The sequence below is a fragment of the Sinocyclocheilus anshuiensis genome, unplaced genomic scaffold (genome assembly GCF_001515605.1).
Source record: "Sinocyclocheilus anshuiensis isolate Anshui unplaced genomic scaffold, SAMN03320099.WGS_v1.1 scaffold163, whole genome shotgun sequence".
Classification (NCBI taxonomy): Eukaryota; Metazoa; Chordata; class Actinopteri; order Cypriniformes; family Cyprinidae; genus Sinocyclocheilus; species Sinocyclocheilus anshuiensis.
In genome coordinates this window covers 1,894,418-1,900,575 of record NW_015548223.1, presented here as the reverse complement: position 1 = coordinate 1,900,575, position 6,158 = coordinate 1,894,418, and the positions used below count along the sequence as shown (strand labels likewise).

The following is a 6,158-nucleotide window of genomic DNA, read 5'->3' as shown; positions in this document are numbered from 1 at the left end:
ACACACACACACACAGACACACACGCACAAGCACAGACACAAGCACACACACACACACAAGCACAAGCACTGATGACGATGATACCTAGTCTTAAAAGGTGTAGTTCACCCAAAAATTTTAATTAATCATTTTCTCCTGGCATTTCAAACTCATATGTTGTTACTTTTCCTTGCAACACAAAAGGAGACATTTTTAAGAAAATTTGTGCACTGTATTCCTATAGTCATATGATAGCATTTGTGTGACATACAGACTGAAATTGAAGTTGTAAATAGTCTGCCATAGCTTACAAATCAAAAATGGCACAGGATGGACATCAATTATATGAAACATCATTGGTTCTCCTGTGCCTTGTGACCTAAAAAGTAATTGACATTAAACATGATGCAAAGGCACAATGATTGATTGGAGTGCTGCTGCGAAGGGGAATATTTTTAGTCAATAGTGGCTTAAATTTTGTTCTGTTTCTCCAGTGTTGTTGTTAAATAAACTAAAACTATTAAAAAACAAGTTTTCGTTAATTGAAATAAAGCTAATATAAAAGATGAAAAACTAAAAAAATGACAATTTTAAATGTTGCCTTGGTAACTAAAATAAAAAATTTAAATGAAGGTTTATTTCAAGGTGACATACTAAAATTACTAAATTTAAAACTGAAATAAAATAAAGACAATAAATAGAAGTATTTAAAAAAAACCGAACTAATAAAAATGAAAAAAGCACATTACAAAATTACTAGAACTTAAACTGTAACTAAAATGATAGCTGAAAATAAAAGATAATTAAAAATATTAATAAATACAGTATATACAGTATTGAAGTTAAATATAAATATTTAAAAGATACTAAATAAATTTAAAATAAATGTATTCAAAAGCCACATTAATTAATTTTATTCCTTCGGTGTTGTTGTTTTTAATTAAACTAAAACTATAAAAAAAATGTTTCGTACATTGAAAAAGCAAAAACAAATCATAAATGTTAAATGAAATACAAAAACCTAAATGAAAATTGCCTTGCCTTTGCAACTAACTGAAATAATATGTACAACTAAATATTTAAACAAAGTTTAAGGTGAAGTACTGAAACTACTACAACTAAAACTGAAATAAAAATAAATGAAAGCTAAATAAAAATAATAAAATTATTACAAACGACAAAAGCCTAACAATGACAACAAAATTGCTAAAACTGAAAATAAAAGTTAATTCAAAATATTAATCACTAATAGTATATAAATAATACTTAAACAACACTGTGTACAGCTCCAGAAGACTTAGAAATAGCGTACAAGTCACTTCTTTAGTGCTTTTTGTCTCTTTTGGAGTTTTACAGTTGATCTGTTGTTGCATGAAAAAGAGTGGTGTACATATATATATTAAATTTATTCTTCTGTGTTCCACAGAAAGAAAAAACAGCATTCAGGTTTGGAACAACATGAGGGTGGGTAAATAATGAGCTATTCCTTTAAGCCGAAACGGTGGATGGAGAGGAGGAGAGAGAGGGATGAATACAGAGGAGTCTAACCCTTCTGTTTATTCGCTGTCGTTAGGTCTGCGCGTGTGCTTTACTCTCATCACTCCCACCCTTTCCCATTGGCTGCTTCCCTCTCCCACACACAGACACACACACACACACATGCACTGGCTCTGAGCTCAGACACCAGAGTTGACGTTCTCGAGCGGAGGTCGAGAGAGGGACAGATGGGATCCGCACACACACCGGAAAGAGGCACACGATGCTCCGTGCAGCACTGATCACGACCGAGACATCGAGAAGAGACTCTCGCATCGAAAAGAGGACAGCGAGACGGAGGAAAGAAGATGTTACAGAATGAGCAGGATGGGATTGAGAAACCTGAGCATCTCCGAAGCTTCCTGAAGACGACAGCAAGATCTCTTTCTAGTCTCCAGCGCGTCTGAAAAGGACAGTTTTGAACGTCTCATGCAGTTGTGCTCGGATCGAACGGGAAGTTTCTGGTGAGTAACTTTCGCTTGTTGTATAAAGGACAATTTCTTTGCATGGACTGGTCAGATCTTATAGTTTCCAAAGGAAAGGTGCTGTGGTTTATGTTTTGATTGTCCACATGTGCAAAAGTCAAAGCGCAAGCGTTAAGAGATGATCCGGCTGGATCTGAGCAGCTGTGCTCTACCAAAATGATGAGATCGCACGGATGGGAAGACAAAACAGCCCAGTCAGTTCTTCAGCCTCCACACACACACACACACACACACACACACACACACACACAGTCAAACATATCAGTGCTTCATTGCATTCATGCTGACAGAAACTGAAAGCACACAGTTTTTGATATCGTTTTGTCGGGTCAGACGAGAAACGACATGAAAGTCGGGTTGCTTTGAAAAAAACTGATGTTCAGTTGTACTAAATTCGCCAGGTACAAAAGCACTTCACCCTGAATTCAAAGGACATTGTGAGTCAGTGTGTGTGTGTCGTGAATATAACAGAATGAAAGTGCAACGCTGAGAACTAGAGGTCATTGCAGATTCACAGCCTTGTGTTGTGGGGAGCTGGTCGATTAGTTGGTTTAGGTAAACATATGTGTTGACTTTAATGTTAAAAGTCTTAACACCAGACATGTCAGATGTGCAAAGTGGTCTTCTTTAAGCAGTGTTGGGAAGGTTACTTTGGAAATGTAATAGGTTATTTAATTACACATTTTTTCTTAGTAACTGTAACTGATTACAGTTACATTTATTTTGTAATTAAATTACGTAACGCCGTTACATGTAACTAGTTACTCCCCAACACTGTCTTTAAGTCAGTGGCAGGCAAATTGAGGCAATTACCTGGCCATAAGTATTGTTTACTGGCCTTGAAACTGTATTTTGCTTTATGTGCCTTTCAAAAGTTTGGGGTCAGTAAGATTTTTATTTATTTTTTTTAAATAAATGAACACTTTTATTTATCAAGGACGCATTAAATGGATCAAAAGTGACAGTAAAGACTTAAATTGTTACAAAAAGGTTCTATTTCAAATAAATGCTGTTCTTTTAAACCTTCTATTCATCAAAGGATCCTGAATTAGGTTTTCCCCAAAAATATGAAGCAGCACAGCTGTTTTCAACACGGATAATAACCAGAGATGTTTCTTGAGCAGCAAATCAGCATATTAGAATGATTTCTGAAGGATCATGTGACACTGAAGACTGGAGGAATGATGCTGAAAATTCAGCTTTGCATCAAAGGTATAAATGTCATTTTACAATATGTTCAAATAGAAAAGTGATTTTAAATGGTAATAATATTTTATAATATTTCTGTTATTACTGTATTTTTGATTTAAATAAATGCAGCCTTTGTGAGCAAAAGAGACTTTAAGAAACATTAACAATTTTTTCCCCCCACACAAGTCATTGTGTCACTCTCAGTATCATTCATTATCTAGTGTCTTGGTGAAACCGATAAGAGTCTCGCTTTTGTCAGAATAGGAAAATATAAAAATGAGGGTTAGATAAGTTGCCTTTTGCAATTTTAATCATGCATTATGCTTAGTGTTTGTATCTATTTAAATCACTCACATCAAAGGTGTCAGTCTGTCATTATTATGTTGCGATTCATAGATTTAAAAAAACCAAACAAGCAAAGTTCAAAGTATCATTTTAATATTGCGGTTTTAAACCATGAATTATGCAAAAAATTTCACCCGACTTGATTTTATCCATTTGGAATTGACTGGAAAGTGGGCGTGGCATAACCGAATAGAGTAAGCTGATTGGAGGGCAAGGCTCAAATATTTATGATGTCATCCGAAAAGGAAAGCCAATTCAGAAAGGACAACATGAAGACAAACATGAATTTATTTGTAATAACATGCACAACATGAATCGTGCACAACAGGACCTGGAAGGTTTAAGGCATCAAGAAAGTAAATGGGGTTAATGCTGATTTCATGCTGACTATGATTTTGGCCCGTTCATGTAGATATTTAATCTTCATGTTGTGCTTCCAAAAACCTGCTGCGGAGAATCTGTAAACAGCACTGAGATTCACAAACTAGGTTCTCCATTAACCATGAAGCCGGTTTAATGCATGTACTGTCAGACACTGTTTGTGTCACTCATTCATCGTCTGTCCGCTGTGTCAGTCCCGCTCTGCATTCATTCGCATCTCGCTGTGAAGTTGCTTTCTTCAGGAGATCACATCACATCAGCACTCCAGATGCACTTTTGGCTTCCAACCAGACACTTAACCTTCCTTATCCTCCTCAAACCTTCCACCCCAATCATCTCTTTCTCTCTCTTTCACTGTGTTTCATCGCTTCCATGCTTGTAGACTCGGCCAAAACAGTGGATTTTCACTCTAGGGTTCTCGTATGAATGGGATCTGGAGTTGATAGTTTAGAGTTGATTATGGTCATTTTAAAATGAGATTCCCAGCAATTAGCCAGCTGGGCTCAGCGCGTGCTGGACGCAGGTCGTTATCGGCCCAGTGGGCGGAACCAGCGCACTTTAGGACCTGCCAAATGAAGCATTTGGGAAGAGTATGTTCATCTAATCCCACCAATCAAAGCATTAAGGATACGTAAACAAGACGTCGTTGAACCAAATGGTCAGGGTTTGACTGGTTAGCACGGTCCAGTTAACTCCTGCTGGTAGATGGCGTAACTACAAGCCTTAATATCTTGTGCAATTTAGCTTTTTTAAAGTAAAAGCAGTTAATTTTAAGGACATTTCAATGTGTTTTACTGCAAAACAAGAACACTGAATACAGAAAATTTGTTGATGCTTATTCAAAAGTATTTTTTTTGTAAGCAAAATATAAATCTAAAATAGATTTATATTGTTAGATTACAGGCCTTAATATCTTAGGCAATTTTGCTTTTTAAAATAAAAAACATTTTATTAAGGTCACTTAAATATTTTTACTGCAAAACAAAAACATTGAATAGAAAAAAAAATACATACGTTTTCGTTGATGCTCATTCAACATATTTAATTTTTTTTCCTAAGCAACATATAAATCTAAAATATTTAATTATATTTTAAATGAAGCTTTTAAAGCTTTATATGTGGGGATTTTTTATTTTTTAATTTTAATTTATTTTCATACATTAAATAATTTAGATTTTCACTATTTATTAAAATAATTTTAATAATACTGTAAAAAACGTACGTAAGCTTGACTTATTGATCACATAAGTTTTTCCATTTACTTTAACTCAAGTATCAAAATGATTTAAAACCAGTTTCAACTTTTGTTTTTAAAGTCAGTTATTTATGTTGAAATGACTAATGAAGGCAATTTGATTATACTTAAGAATTTAAGGCCTTAAATTCCTGTCCTTTCTGTTAAATGTGACAATTTGTCGATGAGGCAGTGTTTATTTGTTTCAGGCTTAGTCACAGAGAAATGTGCATTTTAAATGTCCATCCGGAGTTTGTTTACAAGCGCTTCTCATCTCTTAATTTCTAATTGATAGCACTGTTGTTGTGACATAGGCCTGATCATTTAGCCAACCAGTGCATTTTTATTTATTCATGCATGATATTTTCATCCTTAATCTTTAATGCTGCTGCAATCCTGTTGTGTGACAGATCTGTTCTGTTGGCACATGCACGTCAAGGAGATCTCATGTGCTGGTTTTCATTTGGAGCCTCTGCTCCAGATGCAGTACGGCACTGAGATGTTTCCAGGCAGATGTTAAAGCGACATTCAGGAGATGCTTTCATGATGCTTGTGATTGAGAGTATGGGAATTGGCTGTTTTTGTGATGTTTGTCCACAAAACACAACTGAAATGTAATCCATTGCTATTAAGTTGAATCACTCTAACAGGTGTGTGTGTGTGTGTGTGTGTGTGTGTGTGTGTGTGTGTGTGAGATATAGAAGACATATGATGGTTTTAGAATGGATTTGAGCACTTTTCAACTTGTCAGGCTTTGAGACCAGATGCTGGTCAGTTTTATTTTAGTAAACTACACTGTAAAAAAAAAAATCCGTAAAATTTACGGTAGCTGTGGTTGCCGGAATTTTACCGTAAAAAATATGGTAGCAACGTTTTAGGTTTTACGGTTTTAACTTAAATTTACAGTTTCATTAACTGATATAATGTTAATATACCAACCTTATTGAAGTACTGAAATCTGGGTTGTACCTTTGTAATACACTGATAACCACCAAATGCAGGTGGT

General features: G+C 35.1%; 1 protein-coding gene across 3 annotated transcripts in view; it reads left to right on the top strand.

Annotated features, from left to right (window-relative positions):
* The first annotated feature begins 1,558 nt into the window (after positions 1 to 1,558).
* Positions 1,559 to 6,158, top strand: part of LOC107654332 (proteoglycan 4-like) — a 134,360-nt gene continuing 129,760 nt past the window's right edge. For all 3 annotated transcript variants that reach the window (XR_001630321.1, XM_016441372.1, XM_016441371.1), the window contains exon 1: positions 1,559 to 1,980. The gene's annotated coding sequence lies outside the window, so the exon portion shown is untranslated. The remainder of the gene's footprint in view (positions 1,981 to 6,158) is intronic.